Genomic DNA, 19,746 nt, shown 5'->3' with positions numbered 1-19,746 from the left:
AAAAGGAGAGGGGGCAGATTTTTGAAGAAGCTCAACACATTTAATGTGTTTTCCCTCAGGCTCTGACACATATTGCTGCTTCCCTGGTAATGGCAGTTTATTCCCCAAGTAAGTTTTGAATTTTGTTTTGGTCTGAGAGTGTCGAATTTGTGGCATTTCCTGGTATACAACTACATCATTATACTACATAGCAGATAATAATGAAAGATAAACAAATGATTGCAAACATAACCTAAAAAAGATATTATGAGATGAGATATACGGCAGATTAACATTTGAATATAATAAAATAAAAAAGAATATAATGGGATAAGTGAGAGTGTACTTGTAATTGGTGCACTTCCAGCAAATTAGTTTCAATTAACTCCAGTGTAACCAGGAGAGTCTTCATTCGGTGCACAGCGGGTCAGCTGAACATGGAAAAATATTATGTTTTTTTAAGGGCAAGTGCAAATTCAACATGAAGAATAATGTTTCAGAGACATTTCTCTGGAAATCAACTACTACATGAGGAACACCAAAGTGTTAACCCCTATTACAATATTATTAGTATACAGTATGTACTATACTAATGTTCATTGTAGTACATGGTAAAAGTATAGGACTTTTACTTGTAATGCAGTATTTATATATTGTAGTATTTTTACTTTTACTTAAACCTGTATTTATTGATTATTTGTACCACTTTGGAGCAGCTGAATAAACTGTAACCACAACAGTGACATGTTATCACCTTACAAAGTTGATATGGCTAATGTGTTAGCAAACATTTATCAAGAAGACACAGAGATCCATTAGAATTCATTTGGAGTCATGTTTGTGTCCATCTGGTGAATGTAAGTCCAAAATTCACCCTCTTTAGCTCTGATTTTGAGGGAAATATCTGGTTCTTTAGCAGCTAAAGGCTCCTCTATGTTCAGTAGCTAGCTGCTAACTGTGTCTGCTGTTGGGTGGTGGCCAGGCATGCAGTGGGTTTTTGGAGCTTTTTAGCTGAAAACACCTGCTTGTTGTGGCGAAAAATGTTGCTGATCATAGTGATGAGACTGGACCAAAGGTAGATTATAAGTATAGATTACATTTTGTGACTATTTTCACGAACTGCTGTGATACTGTGTAATAATTTTTTTAAAGCAGCTTTAAATAAAGGATGTGAAAACATCTTCCACCACACACACACATCATGTTGCTGCTTCTTTTCTTTCTCTCTTTCCCTCTATCTTGAATGCAGTTTTCATTTCTTGCATTATCTCGACCCCTTTAATTAGGCTCAAGGAAAGTTGAGTCCGTGGTGCTCTCATCTAACAAGTGAGTCGGTGGAGCAGGGAAACACCAGAATGTTCCCTTGCATTTATGCATCTTGCTCTGAACATGCTACTCTCTGCTTCCTAGGAATACTGTGAATTTGTATTTGTTGTGCAATATGTCATATTTATGTCTGTCTTGTGTATGTGCTGCTGACACAGTGAGCCGAGCCTTGTTTCCATGCTGTACTGACAACAAATTCTCTCGACTCTAGTCATGTAGTCATTAAGGTTAGGTAAAACTAACATTAGTAACTCTACTAGTGATTTCAGGGGGTGCAACTTTTGAAAGAGGAAATAATATATTTGTCCTTATATAAATAATTAGTTGAACTCATAAGCAATAAAACACACCCTTGCTCAATTAAAAAAATAGGTTTTACTATACTACAGCTTTACTCGGTCTGGTATGACCAGCAGCTTGTGGTGGCTAATGTTAGCAATCTTTAGATTGATATCACTATGTAAGTGGCATTAGTGAGTCAGTTTGCTGCTGACTTTATGACTCTTTGCTACTCATGGTACTGTAAAGCTACATTTCCATTTTAGCATACCATTATCCTGTTACTGTGACTGGAGTGCCCACTGAGATAAACTAATTTCATTACTCATTTCATTGTTTGATGCTGTATCTAATAGATTTTTAGCTCCCTTAGCAACACGTGTGGAGGGGGCATGATTTACAATTTTATATGTATGGTGTCTAAACATCATCAGCCTCATAGCTGGGGGTCTCAGGCAGTTGCTTACCTTGCCTGATGGTAAAATCCCCCCTTGAACTCAGGAAGAGATTTTCATCACAACTGGGAAGTGTAATTGTAACTTACTTCCACCTGTTTTCTGGTTAGTTGGACACTGATTGTGAAGGAGAACACTTCCCTCAAGGACACTATCAACAGAAGTGCTCAGGCCTAAATGTGAGAGTTCTTTGCATCTGAAAACTCCTGCTCATCCATCATCTGTAAGAGTGAAACTCTCAGCAGTGTCTGTGTTTCCCAAATTAAATTCTCCACAGTGGCTGCATCAGAGGACGATTCACTCAGTAGTTTTGTGCCAGATAGAGGATCCTGACAAAGCTGCAATCAGAAAGGTGTCACAGATTCAGGTGATCTGTGAGCCCCAAAAAGGGAAGCCTATACTTCTCCCCCAGATAGCCTTAGCAACACCATTTCACAGCTGCCAAGTGGACAGAAGCCCTGCAATTCTAGCGTCAGAAGGGGAATTAGACTCAGCTTGAATGGTCGTAATGTGTTCCTGTATCTTTAAGTGGGCTTTTGTGTCCACATAATGCAAACATAGTTGCTCATATTCAAATAGCCTACAGCTGTAGTCATTGAACCAAATGTTCCAAAATGTTCCCCTCCTCTGTACTGAGCTCCAGAGAGTCATGATCAAAGGAGCATGTCGCTGCGAGGACCTGAACACGAGCAATGCTACAATAGCAAATGGAAATGGCCAACTGACATTGTCGGCCACTTCATTTTAATTGCATGGATTATGGAGCTCGTTTCCAAAGCTAATGTTTCTTGTTTCATTGCCTTTCACGTTCCTCCCTGCTTTATTGCTCTCTCATAGCTTTTCTTTCCACTGAAAAGCCAATTAAGTCCCTTCATGCTTTCATTTGAATCACATTTTTGTCCACCCCAAGAAAAATGCCCACATGGGAAATGTGGAAGAGGTCGTCATAACCTCTAGTCAGTGAACTAGAATCCACTGAGGAGTTAGCAGAACAATCTCTCTTTCCTACAAAAACCTAGATGAAATAATTAGAAAAATTCAAGTTCTTTTAAACCTTGTACAATAGCTACTCTCTTGTCACATTGATCACATGGTCTCCTGGTCTCGGCATTGACAGAAGTTCCTTGTTCCTCTGTTGGAACCTGACAAAACTGTCTTGTCTAAATAAACTTTGATTTTATTTTCTGGTGGAGACAATATGAATTGTCAATCCAAGGACAGCAGAAAATAGCCTCTACAAGTGTTTGAAAAGCATATCAAGTTAAGACTTGCTCTACAGTCACAAAAGCAACTTTAGAGAAAACCAACTAATCCAGCAATCACACACAGAGATAAAAGCTGCAACACATTATGCAACGTAATAAAACAAAAGCGAGCATGTCATCTCTAACAAGATAGCATCCCATTTTCAACTGGGTGGGTTAAGTTGAAAATAAAATCCTCCACCAATCAGCTGAGGATAAATTAGATCAGTGGTTTCAAATGTTAAATCAAAGCAATGTCAACACCTTTTCACAGGCTGCATATGTTAAATCAAAGAGTTTTAGAGTTTTGCACCTCTCAGATTGTTTAATTTTAATATTATTAGAAGCATGGAGAGATAGAACTACTGTCCAATTATCATCGCCCTCCAGGCTTATACGCCTGGAGGGGATCATGTGTTTGGTCGTGTGTGCGTGTGTGTGTCTCTGTCCCATAGACTGTATATAAAGATGGACGATGCATCTCCACTTCCTTACACTTTACAAAAGTGAAGCCAAAATATCCCGGAAACGATCGAGGTCCCACCCATACACAAGGCCGACCCAATCGCGAGCCGGCCTCAGCTGTCAATCATGACGTGTAACCCCCTTTTTATAGCATCAAATAACTAGTTAAAACCAAACTTATCAAAACACTTTGGGAAAAATGTATTTGCTGTGTACTTTGAGTTTTTAGTTTGGCTCATGTCCCATCCGCTAACATGGAGGGGGCGGGGTTTCTTCACGTTTGGGGAGTCTATGATCTGTCGACAGCTAATTTGCATACTACTGGACCCATGAGCCTAATATTTTTTGTGCACATTTATGACTGTATGCTCAAGGACCTCTCGTGGTTGTGGTGATTCACAATTTTTGAAACCTATTGACTGAGCCTATCATAACGCTTAGACTTTTGTCCTTTCAGCAGTATTCACCATTTTACAATATGCATTACAACATAGCAAAAACAAGGCTTACCTAAATCAAGAAACATGGAACTTGGAAGGAACAACTAAAGCAGCATCTTCATTCAGTGCCACGTACAGTTACTGTAAGACATGCCTGAGTTCCCTCCACTGTAAAGTATCATGGTTTCAATGTACATTTTGGTAGAATGCCTGAAATAAGGACAGTAGTTATAACAAGCTCAAGACAGGTTTATTTTGTGAAAATATATCATTAAATGTGTGTCCGCACTGGGCTGTGTACACTAACATGCTTTCCACTTAAGCACCTGCATTGCTGCTGTATTCCGGTATATTCCTTCATGTCACATTGTACACACAACAATATACTGCCGTACATGGCAGAAGAATCATATTTGGCAGGGGATTTGCTGAAGTAACTGGGTGTGGGTTTTTTCATAACATTGTACTGTGGGCTCAGTTTATAAAAGTCAAAGAATTTCATTTCAAATATTTAATAATCTACGAGTGTGCTGTATTTGTGCTTCTCTCCGTTCATTCTCATTTCTTTCCTACTTGCTAGGAAAAATATAAGCAGAACTATAAGCAGAACGTTGGACATTCACGTCACACACAGTCTAACACATATAATGACTGCAGTGCATTCACAAAGCAGCTAATTAAATGGACTCACAGTACACCTCACTCTCAATTTTATGGAACAGATATTCACGGGGTTTTCAACCACTTATTGTATTGCACGTCCCTGTTTTTTGTCTGCTTTGGTTGACAATCAGCACGTTATTTGTTTTTATGCTAATTGGCATTTACAGAATGCAGGACTTAATACTTGCAAAGCTGTGACAAAGGAGTCACAAGTGGTAAATCTGGCTCATATGAAAAAAACAAAAACAATATCTGTCATTTAAAAAATATTTTCTGGTTCTTTGGCCTGGAATTGTAGCAGACTCAGATACATGCATCACTTCCATATCTCATAAGCAGCAGTGAACGGCTCTAACAGGCTGTGTGATAAGATCAGTTATTTTGCAAACTAAAAGCTGCATAAATGTCATCACACTAGAATAAATACCTGATATAAGTTCCTAATTGTGGCTGGGGAAAGAAAAAAACATAATGCAGGGTTAATGGAAAAACTCCACGCAAGGCTCAAGGTTCAATTTACTCTTCCATAAAATGATGGAAATTACACTTCAATCCTAATCTACCAACACTGATTACAAAACATAAGACATAAATACAGGTAAAATGAAACCAGAGATAAAAATAACATAAAAACAACAACAGTTTTTTTCATCCTTACAAACTCGTTGTTGTACTGTTCAAACCCCTGCACCAGCTGTCTGTGAGGTCAAACTTAATATAGTTATAATTGTATAATTGTTTAGTGTTTACTAAGTAGAGGTTTGCGTATCACCAAATTAAAACACAAACCAGTTCTAACGTAAAAGATGAGTTGTTGCTAAATGTTTACTCATAGTAACTGACGGACTGAACCAACTGACAAAACTAGCTTGTTAATATATGACCTGTTTAAAGTTAAGAATAAAAAAGTTTGGTTGATATTTCTGACCTGACACTTGAAATTCTGTTTAATAATAATACAAACTGGGAAGATTTTAAATTATAGTTCACAAAAATATCACAATATACCTCAGATTCTAAAACATTACGCCAATAATAAGTAAGGTTGTTAGGTTGTGTAATCGGATATTTCATTCATTCATTTTAAACTACATGAATGGGTCTACTCATTTTTCAACACATATTTCTCCATGTATGGATATAAAACAAAAACAACGTAATGCCTACATTTACAAAGGATCATCAGTTAGGTTTTATATATTGCTTGGTGCCTAAAACTGTTATCAGAGGAAGTTATGTTACAGCTTGGGATGTTTCAGTTGATTGCATTTGATTGTATGGTGAACAGATGTTTCCTAACAACACATGACATGACTAAGGTCTTAACTTCCTTAGACATCCCATGAATTCTAACTTGAATTTAGTAAATCCTTAATTTGAAACTAACTAGTAGTTATTAAGAACTTAGGAAGAACCTTACGGAGGACGTTGCGCAACGTCAGGTGTGGCCACATCTCCCGGGTGTTCCTCATCCTCCATAATCTTAAAGAACATTTTAGGCACCATCGCAGAACATAGTAGTTTGAAACACAGAATATAATGAACACAAAAATTATCCTCAGCATTTAACTTTCTCAAGCAGCAGAAACATAGGCAGTAGATAGTTTCAACCTAAACGACAGCATCAGCCGTTTCAGCGAGTGCCCAAAAATGACATGTGTTTACGTTCAAGTGACAAAGCTCTAGCAGCTGTATGAATTATGACTCTCGTTCACCTGAAGCAAAGGAGGAAGTAGTTTGACGCTGTTACAAAGCCACAAAGCAAAACGTGGCACTTTACTCATACGGGGTATGACCTGAGGCTGGATGTTAAATAAAGACCCTTGTTTGCAAGGTTTGTTATTCACTCTCAATCTAAAAGGTAGTTTTTACCAAAATACCCAGATTTGAAATGGAATAAAAGGGAGTAGATTAGTTTAAACCTGTTTCACCTGTATTTGATTTAAACTTCCAAGGTAACAGCAAGTTGTAATGTTTGGGGACAGTGTTCAGCACAGTTGATCAGAACAGCCAGGTCCACATCAGTAGTTCAGGGTCATGTTTCATTCCACTAACAAAAAGAGAAAAAGGGCTTGTGATTATGCTGCAGAGCAGTCCCTCAATTAAAAAATGAATTACAATCCAATTTTCATTTTGCTTTATTGGCTTGCTTTCCACCTCCTTTTTTAAGATTCAAAATAAATATTTTATTCATACTGTGTGACCTCTTCACTTCAGGAGAAATTGTCATTTTCTCAAGCAGATAATGGAAGAGGCAGGTGGACGCCACTGCTGGAATCATTCTGGGCCACGAGGCTCCTATCCAGCATTGTAATATATTGCAAGCATACTCTCATTTTGAAGGAGATTTGTCATAATACCAAGTTGGCCAGATGCGTTCCCCCAGTCGTAGAAGCTTTTCCTCGCCCACTGGGTCACCCTGTCAAACACAGAAACATATACTCTTTGTCATACTTGGGGTCTCAGCATCTTACATTACAGAGAGGGAGGGAATGGAAAGACCTTGGCTGAAAATCACACAGCTGACAAGTCGGAGCTGCAGATTTAGCCTGTGCAACTAAGTGTATGTGTGTGAGTGAATGAGTGTGTGTGGTCCTACATTGTGGGGAGGAGAAGACAAACAAACGCTCTGTGAATCAGTGGTTGTATCTTGTCTTAGCTAAGAGTCTCCTCTTAAAACTTAAAGCTGCTGAAAGCAGATTTAATTGTGGAATGGAGAGAACTGCTAAGCTAAGAGCTTTTATTCACAGTGGTTGGTCGACAGGGGAAATAAAACGTTCATTAATATAGGCTACAGAAGTGGGAGTTACAAATCATGTTGCCAGCTAGTAACATACATAGATAGATAGATAGATAGATAGATAGATAGATAGATAGATAGATAGATAGATAGATAGATAGATAGATAGATAGATAGATAGATAGATAGATAGATAGATAGATAGATAGATAGATAGATAGATAGATAGATAGATAGATAGATAGATAGATAGATAGATAGATAGATAGATAGATATTTGTGATTTAATGAATAATTCTGACAAACAGCTGGAACAAAAGGTCATTTGCACTGAAAAAAACTTTAATTTTTTTCAGACAAGTAGTGAAGCGTTATGCAAACCTTGATCACCAGTGGTACTAGATTGTTTCAGTTTGTTGGTAAAGTGATTGTCTCCCTACCAGATCCACCACCGTCAAAATACCCTTTGTGATTGCGTCGGTACCTTTTAAAAAGCTCTATAAATCTTAATAACTACTGTACCAGCAGCTGATTTATCTCCAACTTCTCAAATAGGAGCAAGTTTTAGTGTTGAAATGCTTTGTGAAGTACTTAGTCCAAGGAGTCTTATAGTTAGGACTGACATGCAATATTTTTTAGGGGTTTCTCTTAATGTGTGTGATGTGTTCTGATGTGTTCTCTCTGTGGTGCAGACCGACAGTGTCTACACTCACAAAGAGCCAGGTGGCTTGCATTGTATTCTGGTCTATTTAGAAATTCTTTTTAGTTTCTTTGATGAGTTTGTCCCTGTGTTACTGTTGATCATTGATGCAACATTGCAAGTGTTTACCACTGTTTTCATAAATAGTTTAAAAGTTATCTGCAATCAACATTTATTGTAGCTGAACTGTAACGGCCCTGCAATACTTTGTAAAGCTTCAAATGTTTGTTTTTGTTGATACAACTTTGAATTTTAACAATATAGTTAGGTGGTGTTAAATTGAAAGGTGGGGTGGAAGCAAAAAATAAAGGAAATAAAAAAGAAGCTGAAAAAGGTCCAGCAAATGTATGGCGGTTTTATTCAAAAATCTGCTTTCCCTTTATTGACATGCCAACTTTGCACCTCAGCTAAGTGTAAAAACCCTTTCTCCATGCAATTTTGGGCATTTCCATATTTTTTTGTTTGCAAATCATCATGCATATGTGTTTAAAAGTGGAGGGAATCCCAAGGTACTCGGACCAGAGCCTAGCATTTATACTTGATGGCTTATTTGAATATCCACCCACCCATCCATCTATTTTCTGCTGCTTATCAGGCTCCGGGTCACAGTGGCAGCAGTGTAGCTGGGCTGGAACTATCTCAGTGTGATTATCTGCAAGGCCAGATTATCAACAATCATTCAACGTCGGTCCCAAACTCAATCCAACAAAGTACAGAAACTTTATTAATATTCCTTGAGAGTAGCCTACTGTAAGTTTCCTCCATGATATTTGGATAATGCAGAGGCAAATCCTTGTGCATTGTTTAAAATGACTTACTGAAATTGGAATACATTTGAGACAGACAAAAAAATAATCACCTTTACTGTTAGTCCTGGGAGGTATATTCCCCATTCTCATCGGGGTACTTTTTATGGATTTTCCCCTCCACAAAAGATGGTATAATCACTCACCACTGACCAACTGTCAGCACCAATCGACAAACTAGGCATAAGCAAGGAATCCAGCATGCCTGGAAGACAACAAGCAGAGAAAAGGTCATTATAGCAAAAACATGATTATCATAGAACATGACGCCTTGTAGATTAAATCTGGAGTCCAAAAGCATTTTGTATATCTAACTAATGTACAGGATGGTTGAGCGCCCTGAGATCTCAAAATGGTAATTAAGAAAATTCACCAGTGTGCTCTAAAACCCACTTGCTGATGACAACTTTTCAGATGGCATTTTGACTTTACAAAGGAACGCAGTGTCCTAAAATTTACTTTACTTTTACAGTCTTCTGTTATAGAGGTGTATAATGAAATACTTTTTCAGTGACAATGCTGCTTTTTTATTATAATTTCCTCTGTCTCTGCTTGAGGACAGAAAAGAGGTCAATGTGAGTGCACTCAGCCTGTGGCAGAGCTACAAAAGCTTCACATAGAGGCTAATTCACAGTGCAGCCCTCCACCATCAAAGTGCTCGGTTGTGGATTTAATTGAGGGCGGCTAAGCTCCCAACTGGGGATTCTACACCACGGCCAGCTGACACTGGCAAATCATACCACCTTGTTATAACTGAAGCTCTCTTTTTGCTGAGACAATAAACTGAGTTGATAGTTACAACTACATTCTTCTCTCTCATCACCACGATAATTATTCCCCTCTGAACGTCTCCGAAACTGAGAAACTGCTGTGCTGCTACAAACCACACTGGCATTGTCTTATTTTGAAATCGGCACATTTTTATCCCCTAGCCAGTTTTTTCAGATTTTTTTTTTTTGTCTTATAGGAAAAATTAGTCGCATCAATAAAACTGCCAATATCCAGTGGAATTTGGAGGTTTAGCCCTACCATGTTTCAAGTGCTATAATTGGCATCATTGACATAAATATAGACAACTATTAAACAGACGCATAATTATACAAAGTCCTTAACATATACTTGCATTTAGAGAAAAGTACAATGCAGTGAACACATGATTATCTAGCATTGCATACCTTATGGATATTTTTTTTAAATGTGTCTTTTCATCAAGCAATGAAAGAAACTCAAACATTTAAAATAGTTTGCTGTGCCAATCTTTACATGATATCATGAAAACTTCAGTCTGACAAGATACTAACGTGTCTAAATGACGAAAAGTTCAACAATGATTCAGTCCTTTAAATTTAGCATTCTACATAATGCAAAAACACTGAGGACTGCCCTGGCTGCTGTAGTTTAGTTACCAGTCTCCTAGTTTAGGATGCGAACAGTCCGGGGTGGGAGCGTTATCAGCTGATGTGGCTCACCTGTGCAGTATTGGCCCTGAAGGCCGTACACTGGTCACATTACTCACACTCTCTTCCCCGCAGGCACCTGTTTTTCCTGGTCTGTAAGTTTTGGTTTTCATCCATCAACATTACCATGCTTTGCATGCAATACTGACATGATTATTTCCCCGCTGTTTTGTTCAGTTTTAAACTTGGCTATGTTATCTGGTTTCCTAATGCAATTTTTGATTTTGTGCCTTCTGTAACCTAAACCTCCTCTCTTCTTTTCTCATCTAACACAAGGTTAATTACTACTGGTGAAATTCTACCCAAGGCTGTCTCGAAAAGTGGTGTTTCCTCAAGTGACAGTTAAGCATCTGCAAAATATTCTTTGTGAAAATAGCTCTCTATAATTTGATATTTCTGAGCTGCCAGCTGAATGTGTCATTTTGCACATTCTTTGAGATCAGACCCTTGCACTTGCACAGCCAGTTTATTCTCCAGAGTTTCACCTCAGAGTCCTTCAGTTTTTCTCTGGAATTTCCTGCTTTGAGTGACCTTCACCATTTCTGATTCCAACTTTCTCCTACAACATAGAATTCAAGCTAGGCAAGGGCAAAAGGAAACATGAGAAGAAACGAATGACCAAATCAAGAGACATGAAGATGGACATTTTACCAGGCATTCTTTTTCTTTAAATGTATCTTGATCAAGACCAGATTTACTGTTAGGCATTGACACCTGCTGTGTCCCTCATGAATACAGCATGAAATATACTCGTTGAGGCTTCAGCCAATGTATACATTGCCCCTGGCAAATGTTCCTGTCTGTAGGTCTACCTCTCACATATCTCACAGATCAACAGGTTCACCACCTTGAACTGTATTGATGAGATAAGGTGTGAATTCTCATTCAAATACAATGAACCAGGATAATTCTAACCATTTAGTTATGTTGGTTTGTGTGTGCGTGTGGAGCCGGGGGCTCATCCATTTTTGTCTTTACAAACATCTGGGAGGCCTGAAGAACTTCATGGATGCACTGGGAAAATATCCTGTGTCTCGAAAATGTTCCCTAGTTTCAAACAGTGGGTTGGTTGTACTTGAGTTGTCAACAAATGGTAGATCTTTTAGCAAAAATGCAACTTCTGTGGCTGTTCTGTGTCCAGACATGTGTAGTATGTGGTTTCATATGGCCTTATCCATTACAGGTGGAGAAAATGCAGGGCTTCTAACTTTGACTTTTGCAGTGTCTGATCTTTGTTTTATCTTTCAGCTGCATTCTGTAATATCGTTTGGATTATTAAACAATTGTGTTGTTGATAAGACTGGTGACATAATAAATAAGCAGTTGACTTCTGGAAGGACTTTAATTTTTAAATGGAGCCGATCAGCGAAAGTGCTAATTTGTTTCATGTTGTTAGGTCCTCTTGGAGAGCTGTCAGCACTGGTGTGAAGTTGTGGCTGAAAAGATTGTTTAATTTGTGTGAAATGTTTTATGAAAGTTTTTGAGTTTTGATGTGAATTTGAAGGAAAATCTTCAACTTTGCCAACTTTTGCTCCATGTCATCTGAGAAACTGATTTTCACTTCAGCACAGCGGGTCATTACAGGATTAATGTGTGTTTTGGCTCCCTGAGGGAATCTCTAATCTGATACCTTACCTCCTGCAATTTGTTAATGCTGGAGAAAGCAAAAGCTCATCCCCACAATAGATGGTGTTGACTGTAAATGTTTAGAACTGTGATATTACCAATAACAGCTCTGTGTAGACAAATAGTTTAAGCCCAAGTGTGATTATACACTACCAACATCATCATTGACTTCCTGTCTCTATCTGTGTGTTGCTTTCTGAAAGAGAGCCACACAGAAGCACAAGGAGCATCTGATCTGTGTAACTTTTATACAACATGCCCAAATGGATGCTGTCCTCATAACAGCAAACGTCTTTCTATTTTCAGTGCAAGACAAAGACAACATTCATTGAGTGAAGATGTTCAAATGAGTTTTTACAAAAGACAAAGCTTCCGTTTAATTTACTGCCATACATTTGATAAAGAGCAGCAGAAATGAACGCAGATGTAAATGAAACTAACACAGACGGTCAAAAATTGGGGTTATCGCTGGTATTGTAATTCATGTAATTCAGTCTGGTGTCACACTGACTTCACTTGTCTGTCCAAATCCGAGTTTGATTTCTCCTCTCTCCCCTAAGCCCTCTGTCTTCTTTCACACTTGTCTATTGACCTTCTAGTCTGTGGTATGTTTGCATAATGCTTTCCTAAGGTGTTTACCCCAAAGCAAGGAAGAATGTCCGCACTGATTCTGATGTACACAAAGAAAATGGAGAACATTTAAAGGACAGGTGGAGCCAATGTGGGCACGACTCCACATGAGCTGCAAAGAGGTAAAAAACAAGCACCCTGCTTCCACTAAACTCCTGGGAATCAGTCTCAGTCTTCAGAAACAATATACTACATACTAATTTAAGCAGACTAAAGCCTAAAGCCCCCCTAGAAGCCCCCCAGAGGCAGCAGTGTTATTTAGAAACTGACAGTGAATTTGCTCAGTAAGTTTCATCACAATCTGCCCATTACTTCAGAGGACTTCAACCTTTTTGGTTCTGGAGGCTGCAATCCAAACCTAGTGCCCATTTCACATAAGATATTTGCGAGCACTGCTTACACGTAGATCACAAATGGAGGTAAACAAGAGTCTACCGCCATGCAGCTCTGTGAGGCCAAACCCTTTTTGTTGCATAACATCTTTATTTTCACCAGTGTTTAGATGGTTTTCCATCCATGAGTAGCTCCCACATTTCCACTGTGCACTGTACTGTGAGACAACAGTTTCTATCCACATCAACATCACAATCAAAAATTGAAATGCACAATGTGCAGCTGGTACATCATGCTGAAATACCGTGGCTATTTCAGTTTAATGTTCGTACAACTTGTGTTCTCCCTTGCATGCAGTGATACAGCACAAAAGCAATCAAACGAAAGCCGTCCCAAACAGGCAAAGAAAAAACGTGGTGCATAGAAGAAGGGGATCTTCAGGAGTCCCTCTTACCCAAGAGATGGGGCTGGTTTCCTCCAGAAGGCAAATTCTAAAGAATCACAAGAATGCTTCATCTCCCTTTGATGTCTTTCTGGGATGAGATATAAACCCTGATGGCAATAACAGACCTCTTTGAACAATAAAAAAAATCGAATCTCAGCGTAACAACACCAAAGGCACAGAGAGGCAGTGCTTTTGTAAACAAGCTGTTCCCTCGAGTGGATGAGGCTGCATTTGCAGGGTCGCTGATGCTGAGCTGGATCACACAAGGAACCTCCACTGTCCTGCAGGAACACATGGTATTGTTGTTTCCTTATCAGTAAGCTGGTTTAATAACAACAATGTTATAATTTAATTATTAGATGTTTGACTTGAGCAACACTGTATTAAACTCTGGAACGTGTCAGTTGTGCCTTTTTGCAGATCCACTGCTCATGTGACTGCACATTTATCAGCCTGTAGATAACACAATTACCATCATTTTGTCAGTCATGGACTTGTACTTCCTATACAGTTATTTTCTTGATATGATGTGTGTACTTGACTGTTTTGTGAGAAAGAAACCCAGGTTTGTGCATATGACAGACATGGAAATGAGTGTGTGCTCGTTTTTTGTAGACAGGGTTACTTAGCATTTACTGTTACTTGAAAAAAGTACACACATTTTCTACTGATACAAGCCTGAGCAACATAAGTAGGAGAAAAGTGAATCTGAATAGCAAATGTTTCGTCAAAAAAACATAATTAGGCTGTTGTTAGACTAAAATAATGTTATAATTCTCATCCAGCTAATTTGGTTCTTTGAAAGCAGTTATCATGAATAATACTGCACACTTATTTTGAAATAAAGATAAAATCAGTACAAAGTTGAAACCATGATCAGAATGATTGGCTGAGTGCTGATCATGTGATTGCAGTTACCTGAGGTAGGTGTGTTGGGAACCCTCCCAGCATGCACTGGGGCAATAGATTCATTCATAAGTCTAATCACAGTATCCCAAACTACTTTTGGTTTGGTTCTTTTTGATTTTGTTGTATGTTACCATGTATAAGTATAGGTAACTCTTCATTATAGTGAAAATTATCAATAACCCTCTCAGAGGTTGACGCTGTGTTTTTTTCTTTTCAGTGTATTATTGAACATGTTTTTTGCAGACCTCATCTGCTATACCTAGAGCCACAATGGTTAGATCAGAGTGATTCTACAGTAGTTCTTTTGGGGTTAACTAGGCTTTTACTCTTGTTTTCAAATTATTTTCTGCTGCTTTGATGTCTTTTGTATCCTTTTACCTTTTTATCTTGTATTTCTTGTTTCAGTCTTGCATATTTCAGTGTCTGTTTCTCATTGTGTTTGTAATTATACATGTAAATGTAATAGTTATGCTTTTACTGGCTTGTGTATAAATGGTCCTTGTGCAAAAGACCACTAACACCTTTAATGTCAGCACCAAATAAAGGCTCAATCAATGAAAAAAACAAATTGAAATAAAAGATGACAATGACATCATCTTCCTGTCCAGGCCAGGTTCGTAGCCTGGTTCCAGACCTCTGAATTGTCACCCACATCTCTGATTTTTTCAGCTTTTTAAATAATTGAATTAATTATTGAATGAAAAACAGACCTTTTAAAATGCCTGACATTTGTATGACATTTACAGTTTTAAAATAAATGGATAAAATTAATAGTTCAGTTTCTACTATTTAGGCCTATCTCTCTGTTTTTTAAAGCAGTTACACATGATTCACCAGGATTGTAATATAAAACAAAGTTAAAGGGACTACATGTTATGCAGACATACTGTATGTACATTTCCAAGTGCATTACATGTATAAAAAAATGCCGACATTGTAGGCAGAAATTGAGATTGATTTCATTATGACTTACTGTGATCTAATGGAGGAGTTTGTTGCAGAGCTCAGCACACGCAGAATTCAGTGAGAATGATGAGTGCCAAAAGTGCAGCTCTCCCCAGCTCACTGCCAGCTGTAACTGTGTCACAACCACTTGCTATGTCAACAGGCCTGCCTTCCATCATCAATATTTATCAGAGTGTCTGCACACCGAGGGGACTACTGCACTCTCCTACTACGCTCAGCTCATATATGTAACTTTGTTAGGGAAGTCTCCTGAGCTGACACTGCATGCTGGTCATACAGAGAGACTTCTCCATATATGCCAAGTGAGGACAATTTGTGCATGTCTACATGGCCAGGCAGAGACAAATAACCACAGATTTTAGCTGAACGGATTAGCTAATTGGCAAACCAGACAAAAACAAATTCTGGTAAACATATATGAAACATTTAACTTCTTCATAATAAATAACTTCCTTTTAACAATGACATGGGAGTATGTGCAGAAAATGTCCACATGATGTAATGCTGGGTGTTTTATCTCTGTAAGTATCATATAGCTTCAATGAAGTATATGTGAATATATATGTGATGTCTGTCATAAAAGTTCAAATTTAATCTTAAAGAGACTTGGGTTGAATTCTATAGAGTTTAAGGGGTTAATCTCACACATCTTATCTAGTCCATTACTTCAGCACAACTCTACTTTCCTGTGTCCTCCATGACCTGGATTTGTGAACGCTGTCAGGCTAAATTCAAGCTTCTCTGTTCATGTGCGAAACGTCTTGGAAGAAACTGGCACTGCTGCACCAATGAGCAGATGTCTGGGAGAATAAATTGGCTGCAGAAAGTTTTTCAGGCACCTGTTCAATCCATCCTGGTTAGAGACATCAGACAAGAGCCACATTTGCAACAGTGACAGACTTTCAGAAATAGGATGGGATGATTTAGCAGATAGTGTGGGTTGTGGTTTTTGTGTTGTGACTCAAAACTTTATCAATGACAAAACATAACAAACCAATGATAAAAGGAAAAATATTGTATTTCTTGGTTGGGATCAGTATCTTCCTGGAGTTTCCATTGGTTGCCGGGCAACTGGTCCTGACCAAGAAATACTCCAGCACACAAATTGCATAAATTGCAATTTGTCATTTTTACACTTAAGATTTATTATGGATTTTAAAAAGAGACAATGTTGTAAGAGAGCTTTAGAGCGGCTGGTAGGTGAATTTTGTTACTTTTGACCCCGAGCCAGGCTAGCTGTTTCCCCCTGTTTCCAGTCTTTGTGCTAAGCTAAATTAGCCAGCTGCTGGCGGTAGCTTCATATTTATCATATAGATTCAAGAGTGGTATCAATCCTCTCATCTAACTCTCGGCAAGAAATTGAATAATTGTATTTCCCAAAATGTCTTTTCATTTGAAGAATATATGTTGGCATTGTTTAGCTGAATGAAGGAATATGCCACCTAAATTAAATGGTTTTAACATAATTGTCTCTGCATCTCAAAACAACAAATTCATTTATGTTTTATAGCTTTAATTTTAAATAATAATTTATCTTATCTTGTCCTGACAAACATTTCCTCATGATCATGGTGCTGTCAATTAATTACCTCAAAATCTCAGGATATGTGTTAATTATTGTGTACAGCTACGTATAGACCTTGCTTCTTTAGACTCCTCTCTAGACTTCTCTCGAGGGATAACTCTCTCAAGGCGCAGAGGAATGACTCCATTATGTAACTGACTTGAATAAACCATGAAACACAGAAGCTCATTATCTCAGTTTTAATGCCCAGTCTGTGGTCTGAATGTAAACAAAACAGTAGCCACACAACGTCAAAACGATCCTTTTATACAGGGACTAACGCTAACAACTAAATCTAAATTATCTCTTGTAACACCGATAAATGTTTGTTTACATCAGTAATGTTTATACAGGAAATAACACAATATTTTTAGTCATAACTCAAAAACACTGATCTCTCACCTGGAGGTGAAATTATATATGTGAATGTGAATATACTTGTAATCTTTATGGTCGAAGAAAGAACAAAGGGTTGCAAATTGATTTAGCTTGAAAGGCGTGATGAAAAATTAATATTATATATGTATGGCCATAGAATTTCATCTTAAAGACCCACTTTCAGCTGCATCTCATAGTGTTCATCAGCAAATGGAGCGAGCCCAGGTGTCATCATGTGACCTAAGCATGGACAACAGAGTGATGGCACCGTCTCCATTTATTGAAGAAGGCCATGAGATGCGGTTGACAGCTCTGGAAAAGTGTGGACCTTTGAGATTAGATTATTTTGTCACACATACTGTTGTCAAGGTCAAGAATAAACAAGAGTGTCCTCCCAAGAAAAACTACCACATCAGTCCTTTAAGCAAATGCCCAAAAATTAAAATGTGACGTCAGTGTGGTCAACAAAGTTTTGACACAGGAGATTGCTGTTCACTTTCCATTTCCTACTCACAGCCAATGCTTATTTTAACCATGACCATGTTCGTTCCCTCACCTTAACAAAGTAGTCAATTTAACCCAATCCACAATGTTTCCCTAACCACGCTGTTTTTGGGCACATCAGATCAGAAAACACACGTGTCACACGTGACAATTACAAACAATGTATTTTGATGTTTGATTTCAGGGACTTAATATAATTTGGAGATAAATTTAAACAATACATTTGAAGTTATCACAGGAAACATAACAATTTAAAAAGACATGTCTACTTTGGATTTCTGTATCAGTGGAAATCATTATCACTTGCAAATGTGCCCTTTATAAACAGAGTATACTGAGATTTCATAATAATACTAGTATGCTATTGTATGATTTTTGTTATTGTCAATCTTGATACAACATTTAGAATAAAACACTAAAAAGCAATCAAAATATCAGATTCTCAGAATACTCTCTGAGACTGTCGTGACTGCTGTCCAGGGTACTGAATCGGGACCTGTCCTGGACGCTCCTTGACATTCACACCAGCACGAATCATTTGCATCACCTGGTAAGCTCACTATATATACCTTGGTGTTCCAGATCCTGGTGGCTGAGTCTTGGAAATGCCAATGCCAAGCTCCCTCTGCTCTAGTCATTTCTCACATTAACAGAGTTTTTCACTTAGTTCAGTGCATGTGGCCAGTTCAGTTTGTGTTTACCTCACCCATTCTGGCTGTAGATTTTCTTCTTTAGTATTGACCTGAACAAAGAAACGTAAAAAAAAATAAATAAAGTTTGCAGTCAGAAATGACACGTGTGGTGTGTTCTCTGCACTACACAGTTAAGCAACATTACAGAAATATAACGACTTCCCTTTATCCTGCAGTACATCAACATGCAGACAATTTAACTGGGGGTTTTCTATACCTAAACAGATGCTGTCAATACCAGAATATTTAATGTTGTCATTTAGTCATAGAAGCATCTGAATTTAGACCTTCAGTCACGAGGACAACACAAAGACATAACCTTTTGAAATGTAGGTGACTCTGAGGTGATACTTTCCATTAAAAATGATGACTAACTAGCTGCTAGCTTCTTCTCATTCACATGAATCATTCTTCAAATATCAGAAATATCTTTCCATTTCTTGTCTTTACGAATAACAAAAAACATCCAACCCAGCTGCTCTTCATCTCTGTTTCTGAGGCATGCAGCAGCATGTGTGTGTGGACCATGAATAATGCAAACCTGTCAGCGTTGTGTCTACTCTGTATGCTTTAAATGGTTAGCCCAGTTTAAAAGTCAGCTTTGAGTAATCTATTATTTATTCTATTACTCTGCTATTGTCCTGAACTCTGCTGAATGCTCTTGTCACATTTTCATGGAATGTTTTTGAAAATATGCAGCCTGGTTAATATGCTAATGTCGACAGCCTGTGTTTTGCATTTTGACCACTGTGCTATGAATGCAAATAGCGGTTGTGCTTTAGATCATTGCCACATACGCAAATACAATTAAACCTGAATACCAAATTGAAACTAACTCATGCCCACCATGGAGTTTTCAGATTGTCTATGTTCTGCCTTTTCAATATTACACATTTCAAGCAAAGCCTTTAAATGATCCAGTACTTCACATCTACCCTATAATCTACTACCTAGCTGATATAATGAACATTATGGCCACTCTGACCATGTCCTACTGCTTTTAGTCCTGGTAATTACATGCTTTCTGCATTGTGATCAAATCCATGTTTTTTTTTTTTCACCAGGGAAATTATACTGTCAAACCCTGATCATGCTGGGAAAGTTACCACATAGTGACTCCTGGCTTCACCGTGGCTGAGAGAAAG

General features: G+C 38.1%; 1 long non-coding RNA gene across 2 annotated transcripts; it reads right to left on the bottom strand.

Moving 5' to 3' along the window:
• Positions 1–5,317: 5,317 nt before the first annotated feature.
• Positions 5,318–10,549, bottom strand: LOC122885792. Of its 2 annotated transcripts, XR_006380192.1 has the most exons (5): positions 10,399–10,549; positions 9,151–9,302; positions 8,858–8,943; positions 7,212–7,270; positions 5,318–6,901 (listed from the first exon to the last, which is right to left on the bottom strand). It is a non-coding gene; the product is annotated as an uncharacterized LOC122885792 (long non-coding RNA). The 2 variants fall into 2 exon arrangements; XR_006380193.1 differs by lacking the exon at positions 8,858–8,943.
• Between the last annotated feature and the right edge of the window lie 9,197 nt (positions 10,550–19,746).

The sequence above is a fragment of the Siniperca chuatsi genome, linkage group LG12, assembly GCF_020085105.1.
Source record: "Siniperca chuatsi isolate FFG_IHB_CAS linkage group LG12, ASM2008510v1, whole genome shotgun sequence".
In the NCBI taxonomy this organism is placed as follows: Eukaryota; Metazoa; Chordata; class Actinopteri; order Centrarchiformes; family Sinipercidae; genus Siniperca; species Siniperca chuatsi.
The sequence above is the reverse complement of the archived record's forward strand: the minus strand, read 5'-3'. Positions and strand labels throughout refer to the sequence as shown.